At 54.6% G+C, this 16201-nt stretch overlaps 18 non-coding genes across 18 annotated transcripts; all 18 read left to right on the top strand.

Moving 5' to 3' along the window:
* The first annotated feature begins 765 nt into the window (after window positions 1-765).
* Window positions 766-881, top strand: LOC138563928 (U5 spliceosomal RNA). Its single transcript, XR_011299899.1, has one exon. It is a non-coding gene; the product is annotated as a U5 spliceosomal RNA (small nuclear RNA).
* Window positions 882-1651: 770 nt separating this feature from the next.
* On the top strand, window positions 1652-1767 carry LOC138563929 (U5 spliceosomal RNA). The gene has a single exon (XR_011299900.1). It is a non-coding gene; the product is annotated as a U5 spliceosomal RNA (small nuclear RNA).
* A 770-nt stretch (window positions 1768-2537) lies between these two features.
* Window positions 2538-2653, top strand: LOC138563930 (U5 spliceosomal RNA). Its single transcript, XR_011299901.1, has one exon. It is a non-coding gene; the product is annotated as a U5 spliceosomal RNA (small nuclear RNA).
* An 804-nt stretch (window positions 2654-3457) lies between these two features.
* LOC138563932 (U5 spliceosomal RNA) lies at window positions 3458-3573 on the top strand. The gene has a single exon (XR_011299903.1). It is a non-coding gene; the product is annotated as a U5 spliceosomal RNA (small nuclear RNA).
* A 776-nt stretch (window positions 3574-4349) lies between these two features.
* LOC138563933 (U5 spliceosomal RNA) lies at window positions 4350-4465 on the top strand. The gene has a single exon (XR_011299904.1). It is a non-coding gene; the product is annotated as a U5 spliceosomal RNA (small nuclear RNA).
* A 770-nt stretch (window positions 4466-5235) lies between these two features.
* Window positions 5236-5351, top strand: LOC138563934 (U5 spliceosomal RNA). The gene has a single exon (XR_011299905.1). It is a non-coding gene; the product is annotated as a U5 spliceosomal RNA (small nuclear RNA).
* Window positions 5352-6155: 804 nt separating this feature from the next.
* LOC138563935 (U5 spliceosomal RNA) lies at window positions 6156-6271 on the top strand. The gene has a single exon (XR_011299906.1). It is a non-coding gene; the product is annotated as a U5 spliceosomal RNA (small nuclear RNA).
* Window positions 6272-7048: 777 nt separating this feature from the next.
* Window positions 7049-7164, top strand: LOC138563936 (U5 spliceosomal RNA). Its single transcript, XR_011299907.1, has one exon. It is a non-coding gene; the product is annotated as a U5 spliceosomal RNA (small nuclear RNA).
* Window positions 7165-7940: 776 nt separating this feature from the next.
* On the top strand, window positions 7941-8056 carry LOC138565073 (U5 spliceosomal RNA). Its single transcript, XR_011300992.1, has one exon. It is a non-coding gene; the product is annotated as a U5 spliceosomal RNA (small nuclear RNA).
* A 799-nt stretch (window positions 8057-8855) lies between these two features.
* LOC138563938 (U5 spliceosomal RNA) lies at window positions 8856-8971 on the top strand. The gene has a single exon (XR_011299908.1). It is a non-coding gene; the product is annotated as a U5 spliceosomal RNA (small nuclear RNA).
* Window positions 8972-9741: 770 nt separating this feature from the next.
* On the top strand, window positions 9742-9857 carry LOC138563939 (U5 spliceosomal RNA). Its single transcript, XR_011299909.1, has one exon. It is a non-coding gene; the product is annotated as a U5 spliceosomal RNA (small nuclear RNA).
* An 804-nt stretch (window positions 9858-10661) lies between these two features.
* LOC138563940 (U5 spliceosomal RNA) lies at window positions 10662-10777 on the top strand. Its single transcript, XR_011299910.1, has one exon. It is a non-coding gene; the product is annotated as a U5 spliceosomal RNA (small nuclear RNA).
* Window positions 10778-11553: 776 nt separating this feature from the next.
* LOC138563941 (U5 spliceosomal RNA) lies at window positions 11554-11669 on the top strand. The gene has a single exon (XR_011299911.1). It is a non-coding gene; the product is annotated as a U5 spliceosomal RNA (small nuclear RNA).
* A 770-nt stretch (window positions 11670-12439) lies between these two features.
* On the top strand, window positions 12440-12555 carry LOC138563942 (U5 spliceosomal RNA). Its single transcript, XR_011299912.1, has one exon. It is a non-coding gene; the product is annotated as a U5 spliceosomal RNA (small nuclear RNA).
* Window positions 12556-13359: 804 nt separating this feature from the next.
* LOC138563944 (U5 spliceosomal RNA) lies at window positions 13360-13475 on the top strand. The gene has a single exon (XR_011299914.1). It is a non-coding gene; the product is annotated as a U5 spliceosomal RNA (small nuclear RNA).
* A 777-nt stretch (window positions 13476-14252) lies between these two features.
* Window positions 14253-14368, top strand: LOC138563945 (U5 spliceosomal RNA). Its single transcript, XR_011299915.1, has one exon. It is a non-coding gene; the product is annotated as a U5 spliceosomal RNA (small nuclear RNA).
* Window positions 14369-15144: 776 nt separating this feature from the next.
* On the top strand, window positions 15145-15260 carry LOC138565075 (U5 spliceosomal RNA). Its single transcript, XR_011300994.1, has one exon. It is a non-coding gene; the product is annotated as a U5 spliceosomal RNA (small nuclear RNA).
* Window positions 15261-16059: 799 nt separating this feature from the next.
* LOC138563946 (U5 spliceosomal RNA) lies at window positions 16060-16175 on the top strand. The gene has a single exon (XR_011299916.1). It is a non-coding gene; the product is annotated as a U5 spliceosomal RNA (small nuclear RNA).
* Window positions 16176-16201: the final 26 nt, after the last annotated feature.

The following is a 16201-nucleotide window of genomic DNA, read 5'->3' on the forward strand; positions in this document are numbered from 1 at the left end:
TTAAAAAAAAAAAGAAACAGAGCAAATGAAAGCGCAAAGCCTGCTTTTCAGCTGTTGGCTTGCACCCCCCAGCTGTCAGTCAGCCTTTGCAGGGGTCCTCGCAGCACAGCCAGGCTGATGCTTTGCAGTGGTAGCCAGAGGGGGGAGCCTTTAGCTAATGCTTGCTGCTGTCGCCACCTGCTGGTGAGCCAGCAGAGGCTGGCTCCAAGCTAGCATCCAGGAGGATATGGCCCCAGTGGGCAGGGGTTTGGGCCCGGGCCCCGATCGGCTGACGAACGCCTGACAAACGCCGTTCTTTGCCCGCTGGCAGCCCAGGAGGCCCAGCACCCGTGCAAGACAGGGTGAGGGCGGAAAATGATCCCTGTGTCCTGAGAAAGGAGAGAGCGGGCTGCTTCTTCAACATCCTGGGGGAGGAGCCCCATCTCTGGGGCCCAAAAGAAAATCTCACGCCTGCCTCCCAGAAGCCCTAGACCTTATGTAAACGAGGGGAGTCCTCAGGCAAAGGCAGACTCTGCCTGCCTTTTGGCCAATGTCACATGGCCTGCGGTCTGGAGAAATTTGCATACCCACAATCCCCTGCCAGGTTTCATGACTTTGGATGGGATTGCTTGCAAATAAAGTCATTCTGCCACGGGTTCGGAGCCCGATAGCATTCTCCATTCGCTTCATCTCAAAAAGCGTCATCGTGTGCACTGCTTCACTAAGTCACCCTGAGCTAGTGAGGTGTTGCATTTTTTGCGGCCGCAGTCGGGGCCACTAGAGCGCATACTCTGGTTTCTCTTCAAACCGAATAAATCTTTCGCCTTTTACTAAAGATTTCCGTGGAGAGGAACATTAAAGAGTTTCACTCAATTTTTTGAAGCCCTGCCAAGTGCAGGGTTACCTATGCTGGTTAAAAAGAAACAGAGCAAATGAAAGCGCAAAGCCTGCTTTTCAGCTGTTGGCTTGCACCCCCCAGCTGTCAGTCAGCCTTTGCAGGGGTCCTCGCAGCACAGCCAGGCTGATGCCTTGCAGTGGTAGCCAGAGGGGGGAGCCTTTAGCTAATGCTTGCTGCTGTTGCCACCTGCTGGTGAGCCAGCAGAGGCTGGCTCCAAGCTAGCATCCAGGAGGATATGGCCCCAGTGGGCAGGGGTTTGGGCCCGGGCCCCGATCGGCTGACGAACGCCTGACAAACGCCGTCCTTTGCCCGCTGGCAGCCCAGGAGGCCCAGCACCCGTGCAAGACAGGGTGAGGGCGGAAAATGACCCCTGTGTCCTGAGAAAGGAGAGAGCGGGCTGCTTCTTCAACATCCTGGGGGAGGAGCCCCATCTCTGGGGCCCAAAAGAAAATCTCACGCCTGCCTCCCAGAAGCCCTAGACCTTATGTAAACGAGGGGAGTCCTCAGGCAAAGGCAGACTCTGCCTGCCTTTTGGCCAATGTCACATGGCCTGCGGTCTGGAGAAATTTGCATACCCACAATCCCCTGCCAGGTTTCATGACTTTGGATGGGATTGCTTGCAAATAAAGTCATTCTGCCACGGGTTCGGAGCCCGATAGCATTCTCCATTCGCTTCATCTCAAAAAGCGTCATCGTGTGCACTGCTTCACTAAGTCACCCTGAGCTAGTGAGGTGTTGCATTTTTTGCGGCCGCAGTCGGGGCCACTAGAGCGCATACTCTGGTTTCTCTTCAAACCGAATAAATCTTTCGCCTTTTACTAAAGATTTCCGTGGAGAGGAACATTAAAGAGTTTCACTCAATTTTTTGAAGCCCTGCCAAGTGCAGGGTTACCTATGCTGGTTAAAAAGAAACAGAGCAAATGAAAGCGCAAAGCCTGCTTTTCAGCTGTTGGCTTGCACCCCCCAGCTGTCAGTCAGCCTTTGCAGGGGTCCTCGCAGCACAGCCAGGCTGATGCCTTGCAGTGGTAGCCAGAGGGGGGAGCCTTTAGCTAATGCTTGCTGCTGTCGCCACCTGCTGGTGAGCCAGCAGAGGCTGGCTCCAAGCTAGCATCCAGGAGGATATGGCCCCAGTGGGCAGGGGTTTGGGCCCGGGCCCCGATCGGCTGACGAACGCCTGACAAACGCCGTCCTTTGCCCGCTGGCAGCCCAGGAGGCCCAGCACCCGTGCAAGACAGGGTGAGGGCGGAAAATGACCCCTGTGTCCTGAGAAAGGAGAGAGCGGGCTGCTTCTTCAACATCCTGGGGGAGGAGCCCCATCTCTGGGGCCCAAAAGAAAATCTCACGCCTGCCTCCCAGAAGCCCTAGACCTTATGTAAACGAGGGGAGTCCTCAGGCAAAGGCAGACTCTGCCTGCCTTTTGGCCAATGTCACATGGCCTGCGGTCTGGAGAAATTTGCATACCCACAATCCCCTGCCAGGTTTCATGACTTTGGATGGGATTGCTTGCAAATAAAGTCATTCTGCCACGGGTTCGGAGCCCGATAGCATTCTCCATTCGCTTCATCTCAAAAAGCGTCATTGTGTGCACTGCTTCACTAAGTCACCCTGAGCTAGTGAGGTGTTGCATTTTTTGCGGCCGCAGTCGGGGCCACTAGAGCGCATACTCTGGTTTCTCTTCAAACCGAATAAATCTTTCGCCTTTTACTAAAGATTTCCGTGGAGAGGAACATTAAAGAGTTTCACTCAATTTTTTGAAGCCCTGCCAAGTGCAGGGTTACCTATGCTGGTTAAAAAAAAAAGAAACAGAGCAAATGAAAGCGCAAAGCCTGCTTTTCAGCTGTTGGCTTGCACCCCCCAGCTGTCAGTCAGCCTTTGCAGGGGTCCTCGCAGCACAGCCAGGCTGATGCCTTGCAGTGGTAGCCAGAGGGGGGAGCCTTTAGCTAATGCTTGCTGCTGTTGCCACCTGCTGGTGAGCCAGCAGAGGCTGGCTCCAAGCTAGCATCCAGGAGGATATGGCCCCAGTGGGCAGGGGTTTGGGCCCGGGCCCCGATCGGCTGACGAACGCCTGACAAACGCCGTCCTTTGCCCGGCGGGCTTTGCCCTGGCGGGCAAAAGAACCTGGCAGCCCAGGAGGCCCAGCACCCGTGCAAGACAGGGTGAGGGCGGAAAATGACCCCTGTGTCCTGAGAAAGGAGAGAGCGGGCTGCTTTTTCAACATCCTGGGGGAGGAGCCCCATCTCTGGGGCCCAAAAGAAAATCTCACGCCTGCCTCCCAGAAGCCCTAGACCTTATGTAAACGAGGGGAGTCCTCAGGCAAAGGCAGACTCTGCCTGCCTTTTGGCCAATGTCACATGGCCTGCGGTCTGGAGAAATTTGCATACCCACAATCCCCTGCCAGGTTTCATGACTTTGGATGGGATTGCTTGCAAATAAAGTCATTCTGCCACGGGTTCGGAGCCCGATAGCATTCTCCATTCGCTTCATCTCAAAAAGCGTCATCGTGTGCACTGCTTCACTAAGTCACCCTGAGCTAGTGAGGTGTTGCATTTTTTGCGGCCGCAGTCGGGGCCACTAGAGCGCATACTCTGGTTTCTCTTCAAACCGAATAAATCTTTCGCCTTTTACTAAAGATTTCCGTGGAGAGGAACATTAAAGAGTTTCACTCAATTTTTTGAAGCCCTGCCAAGTGCAGGGTTACCTATGCTGGTTAAAAAAAAAAAGAAACAGAGCAAATGAAAGCGCAAAGCCTGCTTTTCAGCTGTTGGCTTGCACCCCCCAGCTGTCAGTCAGCCTTTGCAGGGGTCCTCGCAGCACAGCCAGGCTGATGCTTTGCAGTGGTAGCCAGAGGGGGGAGCCTTTAGCTAATGCTTGCTGCTGTCGCCACCTGCTGGTGAGCCAGCAGAGGCTGGCTCCAAGCTAGCATCCAGGAGGATATGGCCCCAGTGGGCAGGGGTTTGGGCCCGGGCCCCGATCGGCTGACGAACGCCTGACAAACGCCGTTCTTTGCCCGCTGGCAGCCCAGGAGGCCCAGCACCCGTGCAAGACAGGGTGAGGGCGGAAAATGATCCCTGTGTCCTGAGAAAGGAGAGAGCGGGCTGCTTCTTCAACATCCTGGGGGAGGAGCCCCATCTCTGGGGCCCAAAAGAAAATCTCACGCCTGCCTCCCAGAAGCCCTAGACCTTATGTAAACGAGGGGAGTCCTCAGGCAAAGGCAGACTCTGCCTGCCTTTTGGCCAATGTCACATGGCCTGCGGTCTGGAGAAATTTGCATACCCACAATCCCCTGCCAGGTTTCATGACTTTGGATGGGATTGCTTGCAAATAAAGTCATTCTGCCACGGGTTCGGAGCCCGATAGCATTCTCCATTCGCTTCATCTCAAAAAGCGTCATCGTGTGCACTGCTTCACTAAGTCACCCTGAGCTAGTGAGGTGTTGCATTTTTTGCGGCCGCAGTCGGGGCCACTAGAGCGCATACTCTGGTTTCTCTTCAAACCGAATAAATCTTTCGCCTTTTACTAAAGATTTCCGTGGAGAGGAACATTAAAGAGTTTCACTCAATTTTTTGAAGCCCTGCCAAGTGCAGGGTTACCTATGCTGGTTAAAAAGAAACAGAGCAAATGAAAGCGCAAAGCCTGCTTTTCAGCTGTTGGCTTGCACCCCCCAGCTGTCAGTCAGCCTTTGCAGGGGTCCTCGCAGCACAGCCAGGCTGATGCCTTGCAGTGGTAGCCAGAGGGGGGAGCCTTTAGCTAATGCTTGCTGCTGTTGCCACCTGCTGGTGAGCCAGCAGAGGCTGGCTCCAAGCTAGCATCCAGGAGGATATGGCCCCAGTGGGCAGGGGTTTGGGCCCGGGCCCCGATCGGCTGACGAACGCCTGACAAACGCCGTCCTTTGCCCGCTGGCAGCCCAGGAGGCCCAGCACCCGTGCAAGACAGGGTGAGGGCGGAAAATGACCCCTGTGTCCTGAGAAAGGAGAGAGCGGGCTGCTTCTTCAACATCCTGGGGGAGGAGCCCCATCTCTGGGGCCCAAAAGAAAATCTCACGCCTGCCTCCCAGAAGCCCTAGACCTTATGTAAACGAGGGGAGTCCTCAGGCAAAGGCAGACTCTGCCTGCCTTTTGGCCAATGTCACATGGCCTGCGGTCTGGAGAAATTTGCATACCCACAATCCCCTGCCAGGTTTCATGACTTTGGATGGGATTGCTTGCAAATAAAGTCATTCTGCCACGGGTTCGGAGCCCGATAGCATTCTCCATTCGCTTCATCTCAAAAAGCGTCATTGTGTGCACTGCTTCACTAAGTCACCCTGAGCTAGTGAGGTGTTGCATTTTTTGCGGCCGCAGTCGGGGCCACTAGAGCGCATACTCTGGTTTCTCTTCAAACCGAATAAATCTTTCGCCTTTTACTAAAGATTTCCGTGGAGAGGAACATTAAAGAGTTTCACTCAATTTTTTGAAGCCCTGCCAAGTGCAGGGTTACCTATGCTGGTTAAAAAAAAAAGAAACAGAGCAAATGAAAGCGCAAAGCCTGCTTTTCAGCTGTTGGCTTGCACCCCCCAGCTGTCAGTCAGCCTTTGCAGGGGTCCTCGCAGCACAGCCAGGCTGATGCCTTGCAGTGGTAGCCAGAGGGGGGAGCCTTTAGCTAATGCTTGCTGCTGTTGCCACCTGCTGGTGAGCCAGCAGAGGCTGGCTCCAAGCTAGCATCCAGGAGGATATGGCCCCAGTGGGCAGGGGTTTGGGCCCGGGCCCCGATCGGCTGACGAACGCCTGACAAACGCCGTCCTTTGCCCGGCGGGCTTTGCCCTGGCGGGCAAAAGAACCTGGCAGCCCAGGAGGCCCAGCACCCGTGCAAGACAGGGTGAGGGCGGAAAATGACCCCTGTGTCCTGAGAAAGGAGAGAGCGGGCTGCTTTTTCAACATCCTGGGGGAGGAGCCCCATCTCTGGGGCCCAAAAGAAAATCTCACGCCTGCCTCCCAGAAGCCCTAGACCTTATGTAAACGAGGGGAGTCCTCAGGCAAAGGCAGACTCTGCCTGCCTTTTGGCCAATGTCACATGGCCTGCGGTCTGGAGAAATTTGCATACCCACAATCCCCTGCCAGGTTTCATGACTTTGGATGGGATTGCTTGCAAATAAAGTCATTCTGCCACGGGTTCGGAGCCCGATAGCATTCTCCATTCGCTTCATCTCAAAAAGCGTCATCGTGTGCACTGCTTCACTAAGTCACCCTGAGCTAGTGAGGTGTTGCATTTTTTGCGGCCGCAGTCGGGGCCACTAGAGCGCATACTCTGGTTTCTCTTCAAACCGAATAAATCTTTCGCCTTTTACTAAAGATTTCCGTGGAGAGGAACATTAAAGAGTTTCACTCAATTTTTTGAAGCCCTGCCAAGTGCAGGGTTACCTATGCTGGTTAAAAAAAAAAAGAAACAGAGCAAATGAAAGCGCAAAGCCTGCTTTTCAGCTGTTGGCTTGCACCCCCCCAGCTGTCAGTCAGCCTTTGCAGGGGTCCTCGCAGCACAGCCAGGCTGATGCTTTGCAGTGGTAGCCAGAGGGGGGAGCCTTTAGCTAATGCTTGCTGCTGTCGCCACCTGCTGGTGAGCCAGCAGAGGCTGGCTCCAAGCTAGCATCCAGGAGGATATGGCCCCAGTGGGCAGGGGTTTGGGCCCGGGCCCCGATCGGCTGACGAACGCCTGACAAACGCCGTTCTTTGCCCGCTGGCAGCCCAGGAGGCCCAGCACCCGTGCAAGACAGGGTGAGGGCGGAAAATGATCCCTGTGTCCTGAGAAAGGAGAGAGCGGGCTGCTTCTTCAACATCCTGGGGGAGGAGCCCCATCTCTGGGGCCCAAAAGAAAATCTCACGCCTGCCTCCCAGAAGCCCTAGACCTTATGTAAACGAGGGGAGTCCTCAGGCAAAGGCAGACTCTGCCTGCCTTTTGGCCAATGTCACATGGCCTGCGGTCTGGAGAAATTTGCATACCCACAATCCCCTGCCAGGTTTCATGACTTTGGATGGGATTGCTTGCAAATAAAGTCATTCTGCCACGGGTTCGGAGCCCGATAGCATTCTCCATTCGCTTCATCTCAAAAAGCGTCATCGTGTGCACTGCTTCACTAAGTCACCCTGAGCTAGTGAGGTGTTGCATTTTTTGCGGCCGCAGTCGGGGCCACTAGAGCGCATACTCTGGTTTCTCTTCAAACCGAATAAATCTTTCGCCTTTTACTAAAGATTTCCGTGGAGAGGAACATTAAAGAGTTTCACTCAATTTTTTGAAGCCCTGCCAAGTGCAGGGTTACCTATGCTGGTTAAAAAAAAAAAGAAACAGAGCAAATGAAAGCGCAAAGCCTGCTTTTCAGCTGTTGGCTTGCACCCCCCAGCTGTCAGTCAGCCTTTGCAGGGGTCCTTGCAGCACAGCCAGGCTGATGCCTTGCAGTGGTAGCCAGAGGGGGGAGCCTTTAGCTAATGCTTGCTGCTGTCGCCACCTGCTGGTGAGCCAGCAGAGGCTGGCTCCAAGCTAGCATCCAGGAGGATATGGCCCCAGTGGGCAGGGGTTTGGGCCCGGGCCCCGATCGGCTGACGAACGCCTGACAAACGCCGTCCTTTGCCCGCTGGCAGCCCAGGAGGCCCAGCACCCGTGCAAGACAGGGTGAGGGCGGAAAATGACCCCTGTGTCCTGAGAAAGGAGAGAGCGGGCTGCTTCTTCAACATCCTGGGGGAGGAGCCCCATCTCTGGGGCCCAAAAGAAAATCTCACGCCTGCCTCCCAGAAGCCCTAGACCTTATGTAAACGAGGGGAGTCCTCAAGCAAAAGCAGACTCTGCCTGCCTTTTGGCCAATGTTACATGGCCTGCGGTCTGGAGAAATTTGCATACCCACAATCCCCTGCCAGGTTTCATGACTTTGGATGGGATTGCTTGCAAATAAAGTCATTCTGCCACGGGTTCGGAGCCCGATGGCATTCTCCATTCGCTTCATCTCAAAAAGCGTCATCGTGTGCACTGCTTCACTAAGTCACCCTGAGCTAGTGAGGTGTTGCATTTTTTGCGGCCGCAGTCGGGGCCACTAGAGCGCATACTCTGGTTTCTCTTCAAACCGAATAAATCTTTCGCCTTTTACTAAAGATTTCCGTGGAGAGGAACATTAAAGAGTTTCACTCAATGTTTTGAAGCCCTGCCAAGTGCAGGGTTACCTATGCTGGTTAAAAAGAAACAGAGCAAATGAAAGCGCAAAGCCTGCTTTTCAGCTGTTGGCTTGCACCCCCCAGCTGTCAGTCAGCCTTTGCAGGGGTCCTCGCAGCACAGCCAGGCTGATGCCTTGCAGTGGTAGCCAGAGGGGGGAGCCTTTAGCTAATGCTTGCTGCTGTCGCCACCTGCTGGTGAGCCAGCAGAGGCTGGCTCCAAGCTAGCATCCAGGAGGATATGGCCCCAGTGGGCAGGGGTTTGGGCCCGGGCCCCGATCGCCTGACAAACGCCTGACAAACGCCGTCCTTTGCCCGGCGGGCTTTGCCCTGGCGGGCAAAAGAACCTGGCAGCCCAGGAGGCCCAGCACCCGTGCAAGACAGGGTGAGGGCGGAAAATGACCCCTGTGTCCTGAGAAAGGAGAGAGCGGGCTGCTTTTTCAACATCCTGGGGGAGGAGCCCCATCTCTGGGGCCCAAAAGAAAATCTCACGCCTGCCTCCCAGAAGCCCTAGACCTTATGTAAACGAGGGGAGTCCTCAGGCAAAGGCAGACTCTGCCTGCCTTTTGGCCAATGTCACATGGCCTGCGGTCTGGAGAAATTTGCATACCCACAATCCCCTGCCAGGTTTCATGACTTTGGATGGGATTGCTTGCAAATAAAGTCATTCTGCCACGGGTTCGGAGCCCGATAGCATTCTCCATTCGCTTCATCTCAAAAAGCGTCATCGTGTGCACTGCTTCACTAAGTCACCCTGAGCTAGTGAGGTGTTGCATTTTTTGCGGCCGCAGTCGGGGCCACTAGAGCGCATACTCTGGTTTCTCTTCAAACCGAATAAATCTTTCGCCTTTTACTAAAGATTTCCGTGGAGAGGAACATTAAAGAGTTTCACTCAATTTTTTGAAGCCCTGCCAAGTGCAGGGTTACCTATGCTGGTTAAAAAGAAACAGAGCAAATGAAAGCGCAAAGCCTGCTTTTCAGCTGTTGGCTTGCACCCCCCAGCTGTCAGTCAGCCTTTGCAGGGGTCCTCGCAGCACAGCCAGGCTGATGCCTTGCAGTGGTAGCCAGAGGGGGGAGCCTTTAGCTAATGCTTGCTGCTGTCGCCACCTGCTGGTGAGCCAGCAGAGGCTGGCTCCAAGCTAGCATCCAGGAGGATATGGCCCCAGTGGGCAGGGGTTTGGGCCCGGGCCCCGATCGGCTGACGAACGCCTGACAAACGCCGTCCTTTGCCCGCTGGCAGCCCAGGAGGCCCAGCACCCGTGCAAGACAGGGTGAGGGCGGAAAATGACCCCTGTGTCCTGAGAAAGGAGAGAGCGGGCTGCTTCTTCAACATCCTGGGGGAGGAGCCCCATCTCTGGGGCCCAAAAGAAAATCTCACGCCTGCCTCCCAGAAGCCCTAGACCTTATGTAAACGAGGGGAGTCCTCAGGCAAAGGCAGACTCTGCCTGCCTTTTGGCCAATGTCACATGGCCTGCGGTCTGGAGAAATTTGCATACCCACAATCCCCTGCCAGGTTTCATGACTTTGGATGGGATTGCTTGCAAATAAAGTCATTCTGCCACGGGTTCGGAGCCCGATAGCATTCTCCATTCGCTTCATCTCAAAAAGCGTCATTGTGTGCACTGCTTCACTAAGTCACCCTGAGCTAGTGAGGTGTTGCATTTTTTGCGGCCGCAGTCGGGGCCACTAGAGCGCATACTCTGGTTTCTCTTCAAACCGAATAAATCTTTCGCCTTTTACTAAAGATTTCCGTGGAGAGGAACATTAAAGAGTTTCACTCAATTTTTTGAAGCCCTGCCAAGTGCAGGGTTACCTATGCTGGTTAAAAAAAAAAGAAACAGAGCAAATGAAAGCGCAAAGCCTGCTTTTCAGCTGTTGGCTTGCACCCCCCAGCTGTCAGTCAGCCTTTGCAGGGGTCCTCGCAGCACAGCCAGGCTGATGCCTTGCAGTGGTAGCCAGAGGGGGGAGCCTTTAGCTAATGCTTGCTGCTGTTGCCACCTGCTGGTGAGCCAGCAGAGGCTGGCTCCAAGCTAGCATCCAGGAGGATATGGCCCCAGTGGGCAGGGGTTTGGGCCCGGGCCCCGATCGGCTGACGAACGCCTGACAAACGCCGTCCTTTGCCCGGCGGGCTTTGCCCTGGCGGGCAAAAGAACCTGGCAGCCCAGGAGGCCCAGCACCCGTGCAAGACAGGGTGAGGGCGGAAAATGACCCCTGTGTCCTGAGAAAGGAGAGAGCGGGCTGCTTTTTCAACATCCTGGGGGAGGAGCCCCATCTCTGGGGCCCAAAAGAAAATCTCACGCCTGCCTCCCAGAAGCCCTAGACCTTATGTAAACGAGGGGAGTCCTCAGGCAAAGGCAGACTCTGCCTGCCTTTTGGCCAATGTCACATGGCCTGCGGTCTGGAGAAATTTGCATACCCACAATCCCCTGCCAGGTTTCATGACTTTGGATGGGATTGCTTGCAAATAAAGTCATTCTGCCACGGGTTCGGAGCCCGATAGCATTCTCCATTCGCTTCATCTCAAAAAGCGTCATCGTGTGCACTGCTTCACTAAGTCACCCTGAGCTAGTGAGGTGTTGCATTTTTTGCGGCCGCAGTCGGGGCCACTAGAGCGCATACTCTGGTTTCTCTTCAAACCGAATAAATCTTTCGCCTTTTACTAAAGATTTCCGTGGAGAGGAACATTAAAGAGTTTCACTCAATTTTTTGAAGCCCTGCCAAGTGCAGGGTTACCTATGCTGGTTAAAAAAAAAAAGAAACAGAGCAAATGAAAGCGCAAAGCCTGCTTTTCAGCTGTTGGCTTGCACCCCCCAGCTGTCAGTCAGCCTTTGCAGGGGTCCTCGCAGCACAGCCAGGCTGATGCTTTGCAGTGGTAGCCAGAGGGGGGAGCCTTTAGCTAATGCTTGCTGCTGTCGCCACCTGCTGGTGAGCCAGCAGAGGCTGGCTCCAAGCTAGCATCCAGGAGGATATGGCCCCAGTGGGCAGGGGTTTGGGCCCGGGCCCCGATCGGCTGACGAACGCCTGACAAACGCCGTTCTTTGCCCGCTGGCAGCCCAGGAGGCCCAGCACCCGTGCAAGACAGGGTGAGGGCGGAAAATGATCCCTGTGTCCTGAGAAAGGAGAGAGCGGGCTGCTTCTTCAACATCCTGGGGGAGGAGCCCCATCTCTGGGGCCCAAAAGAAAATCTCACGCCTGCCTCCCAGAAGCCCTAGACCTTATGTAAACGAGGGGAGTCCTCAGGCAAAGGCAGACTCTGCCTGCCTTTTGGCCAATGTCACATGGCCTGCGGTCTGGAGAAATTTGCATACCCACAATCCCCTGCCAGGTTTCATGACTTTGGATGGGATTGCTTGCAAATAAAGTCATTCTGCCACGGGTTCGGAGCCCGATAGCATTCTCCATTCGCTTCATCTCAAAAAGCGTCATCGTGTGCACTGCTTCACTAAGTCACCCTGAGCTAGTGAGGTGTTGCATTTTTTGCGGCCGCAGTCGGGGCCACTAGAGCGCATACTCTGGTTTCTCTTCAAACCGAATAAATCTTTCGCCTTTTACTAAAGATTTCCGTGGAGAGGAACATTAAAGAGTTTCACTCAATTTTTTGAAGCCCTGCCAAGTGCAGGGTTACCTATGCTGGTTAAAAAGAAACAGAGCAAATGAAAGCGCAAAGCCTGCTTTTCAGCTGTTGGCTTGCACCCCCCAGCTGTCAGTCAGCCTTTGCAGGGGTCCTCGCAGCACAGCCAGGCTGATGCCTTGCAGTGGTAGCCAGAGGGGGGAGCCTTTAGCTAATGCTTGCTGCTGTTGCCACCTGCTGGTGAGCCAGCAGAGGCTGGCTCCAAGCTAGCATCCAGGAGGATATGGCCCCAGTGGGCAGGGGTTTGGGCCCGGGCCCCGATCGGCTGACGAACGCCTGACAAACGCCGTCCTTTGCCCGCTGGCAGCCCAGGAGGCCCAGCACCCGTGCAAGACAGGGTGAGGGCGGAAAATGACCCCTGTGTCCTGAGAAAGGAGAGAGCGGGCTGCTTCTTCAACATCCTGGGGGAGGAGCCCCATCTCTGGGGCCCAAAAGAAAATCTCACGCCTGCCTCCCAGAAGCCCTAGACCTTATGTAAACGAGGGGAGTCCTCAGGCAAAGGCAGACTCTGCCTGCCTTTTGGCCAATGTCACATGGCCTGCGGTCTGGAGAAATTTGCATACCCACAATCCCCTGCCAGGTTTCATGACTTTGGATGGGATTGCTTGCAAATAAAGTCATTCTGCCACGGGTTCGGAGCCCGATAGCATTCTCCATTCGCTTCATCTCAAAAAGCGTCATTGTGTGCACTGCTTCACTAAGTCACCCTGAGCTAGTGAGGTGTTGCATTTTTTGCGGCCGCAGTCGGGGCCACTAGAGCGCATACTCTGGTTTCTCTTCAAACCGAATAAATCTTTCGCCTTTTACTAAAGATTTCCGTGGAGAGGAACATTAAAGAGTTTCACTCAATTTTTTGAAGCCCTGCCAAGTGCAGGGTTACCTATGCTGGTTAAAAAAAAAAGAAACAGAGCAAATGAAAGCGCAAAGCCTGCTTTTCAGCTGTTGGCTTGCACCCCCCAGCTGTCAGTCAGCCTTTGCAGGGGTCCTCGCAGCACAGCCAGGCTGATGCCTTGCAGTGGTAGCCAGAGGGGGGAGCCTTTAGCTAATGCTTGCTGCTGTTGCCACCTGCTGGTGAGCCAGCAGAGGCTGGCTCCAAGCTAGCATCCAGGAGGATATGGCCCCAGTGGGCAGGGGTTTGGGCCCGGGCCCCGATCGGCTGACGAACGCCTGACAAACGCCGTCCTTTGCCCGGCGGGCTTTGCCCTGGCGGGCAAAAGAACCTGGCAGCCCAGGAGGCCCAGCACCCGTGCAAGACAGGGTGAGGGCGGAAAATGACCCCTGTGTCCTGAGAAAGGAGAGAGCGGGCTGCTTTTTCAACATCCTGGGGGAGGAGCCCCATCTCTGGGGCCCAAAAGAAAATCTCACGCCTGCCTCCCAGAAGCCCTAGACCTTATGTAAACGAGGGGAGTCCTCAGGCAAAGGCAGACTCTGCCTGCCTTTTGGCCAATGTCACATGGCCTGCGGTCTGGAGAAATTTGCATACCCACAATCCCCTGCCAGGTTTCATGACTTTGGATGGGATTGCTTGCAAATAAAGTCATTCTGCCACGGGTTCGGAGCCCGATAGCATTCTCCATTCGCTTCATCTCAAAAAGCGTCATCGTGTGCACTGCTTCACTAAGTCACCCTGAGCTAGTGAGGTGTTGCATTTTTTGCGGCCGCAGTCGGGGCCACTAGAGCGCATACTCTGGTTTCTCTTCAAACCGAATAAATCTTTCGCCTTTTACTAAAGATTTCCGTGGAGAGGAACATTAAAGAGTTTCACTCAATTTTTTGAAGCCCTGCCAAGTGCAGGGTTACCTATGCTGGTTAAAAAAAAAAAGAAACAGAGCAAATGAAAGCGCAAAGCCTGCTTTTCAGCTGTTGGCTTGCACCCCCCCAGCTGTCAGTCAGCCTTTGCAGGGGTCCTCGCAGCACAGCCAGGCTGATGCTTTGCAGTGGTAGCCAGAGGGGGGAGCCTTTAGCTAATGCTTGCTGCTGTCGCCACCTGCTGGTGAGCCAGCAGAGGCTGGCTCCAAGCTAGCATCCAGGAGGATATGGCCCCAGTGGGCAGGGGTTTGGGCCCGGGCCCCGATCGGCTGACGAACGCCTGACAAACGCCGTTCTTTGCCCGCTGGCAGCCCAGGAGGCCCAGCACCCGTGCAAGACAGGGTGAGGGCGGAAAATGATCCCTGTGTCCTGAGAAAGGAGAGAGCGGGCTGCTTCTTCAACATCCTGGGGGAGGAGCCCCATCTCTGGGGCCCAAAAGAAAATCTCACGCCTGCCTCCCAGAAGCCCTAGACCTTATGTAAACGAGGGGAGTCCTCAGGCAAAGGCAGACTCTGCCTGCCTTTTGGCCAATGTCACATGGCCTGCGGTCTGGAGAAATTTGCATACCCACAATCCCCTGCCAGGTTTCATGACTTTGGATGGGATTGCTTGCAAATAAAGTCATTCTGCCACGGGTTCGGAGCCCGATAGCATTCTCCATTCGCTTCATCTCAAAAAGCGTCATCGTGTGCACTGCTTCACTAAGTCACCCTGAGCTAGTGAGGTGTTGCATTTTTTGCGGCCGCAGTCGGGGCCACTAGAGCGCATACTCTGGTTTCTCTTCAAACCGAATAAATCTTTCGCCTTTTACTAAAGATTTCCGTGGAGAGGAACATTAAAGAGTTTCACTCAATTTTTTGAAGCCCTGCCAAGTGCAGGGTTACCTATGCTGGTTAAAAAAAAAAAGAAACAGAGCAAATGAAAGCGCAAAGCCTGCTTTTCAGCTGTTGGCTTGCACCCCCCAGCTGTCAGTCAGCCTTTGCAGGGGTCCTTGCAGCACAGCCAGGCTGATGCCTTGCAGTGGTAGCCAGAGGGGGGAGCCTTTAGCTAATGCTTGCTGCTGTCGCCACCTGCTGGTGAGCCAGCAGAGGCTGGCTCCAAGCTAGCATCCAGGAGGATATGGCCCCAGTGGGCAGGGGTTTGGGCCCGGGCCCCGATCGGCTGACGAACGCCTGACAAACGCCGTCCTTTGCCCGCTGGCAGCCCAGGAGGCCCAGCACCCGTGCAAGACAGGGTGAGGGCGGAAAATGACCCCTGTGTCCTGAGAAAGGAGAGAGCGGGCTGCTTCTTCAACATCCTGGGGGAGGAGCCCCATCTCTGGGGCCCAAAAGAAAATCTCACGCCTGCCTCCCAGAAGCCCTAGACCTTATGTAAACGAGGGGAGTCCTCAAGCAAAAGCAGACTCTGCCTGCCTTTTGGCCAATGTTACATGGCCTGCGGTCTGGAGAAATTTGCATACCCACAATCCCCTGCCAGGTTTCATGACTTTGGATGGGATTGCTTGCAAATAAAGTCATTCTGCCACGGGTTCGGAGCCCGATGGCATTCTCCATTCGCTTCATCTCAAAAAGCGTCATCGTGTGCACTGCTTCACTAAGTCACCCTGAGCTAGTGAGGTGTTGCATTTTTTGCGGCCGCAGTCGGGGCCACTAGAGCGCATACTCTGGTTTCTCTTCAAACCGAATAAATCTTTCGCCTTTTACTAAAGATTTCCGTGGAGAGGAACATTAAAGAGTTTCACTCAATGTTTTGAAGCCCTGCCAAGTGCAGGGTTACCTATGCTGGTTAAAAAGAAACAGAGCAAATGAAAGCGCAAAGCCTGCTTTTCAGCTGTTGGCTTGCACCCCCCAGCTGTCAGTCAGCCTTTGCAGGGGTCCTCGCAGCACAGCCAGGCTGATGCCTTGCAGTGGTAGCCAGAGGGGGGAGCCTTTAGCTAATGCTTGCTGCTGTCGCCACCTGCTGGTGAGCCAGCAGAGGCTGGCTCCAAGCTAGCATCCAGGAGGATATGGCCCCAGTGGGCAGGGGTTTGGGCCCGGGCCCCGATCGCCTGACAAACGCCTGACAAACGCCGTCCTTTGCCCGGCGGGCTTTGCCCTGGCGGGCAAAAGAACCTGGCAGCCCAGGAGGCCCAGCACCCGTGCAAGACAGGGTGAGGGCGGAAAATGACCCCTGTGTCCTGAGAAAGGAGAGAGCGGGCTGCTTTTTCAACATCCTGGGGGAGGAGCCCCATCTCTGGGGCCCAAAAGAAAATCTCACGCCTGCCTCCCAGAAGCCCTAGACCTTATGTAAACGAGGGGAGTCCTCAGGCAAAGGCAGACTCTGCCTGCCTTTTGGCCAATGTCACATGGCCTGCGGTCTGGAGAAATTTGCATACCCACAATCCCCTGCCAGGTTTCATGACTTTGGATGGGATTGCTTGCAAATAAAGTCATTCTGCCACGGGTTCGGAGCCCGATAGCATTCTCCATTCGCTTCATCTCAAAAAGCGTCATCGTGTGCACTGCTTCACTAAGTCACCCTGAGCTAGTGAGGTGTTGCATTTTTTGCGGCCGCAGTCGGGGCCACTAGAGCGCATACTCTGGTTTCTCTTCAAACCGAATAAATCTTTCGCCTTTTACTAAAGATTTCCGTGGAGAGGAACATTAAAGAGTTTCACTCAATTTTTTGAAGCCCTGCCAAGTGCAGGGTTACCTATGCTGGTTAAAAAAAAAAAGA

Source organism: Ambystoma mexicanum, chromosome 1q, assembly GCF_040938575.1.
Source record: "Ambystoma mexicanum isolate Mex_15411 chromosome 1q, UKY_AmexF1_1, whole genome shotgun sequence".
Lineage (NCBI taxonomy): Eukaryota > Metazoa > Chordata > Amphibia > Caudata > Ambystomatidae > Ambystoma > Ambystoma mexicanum.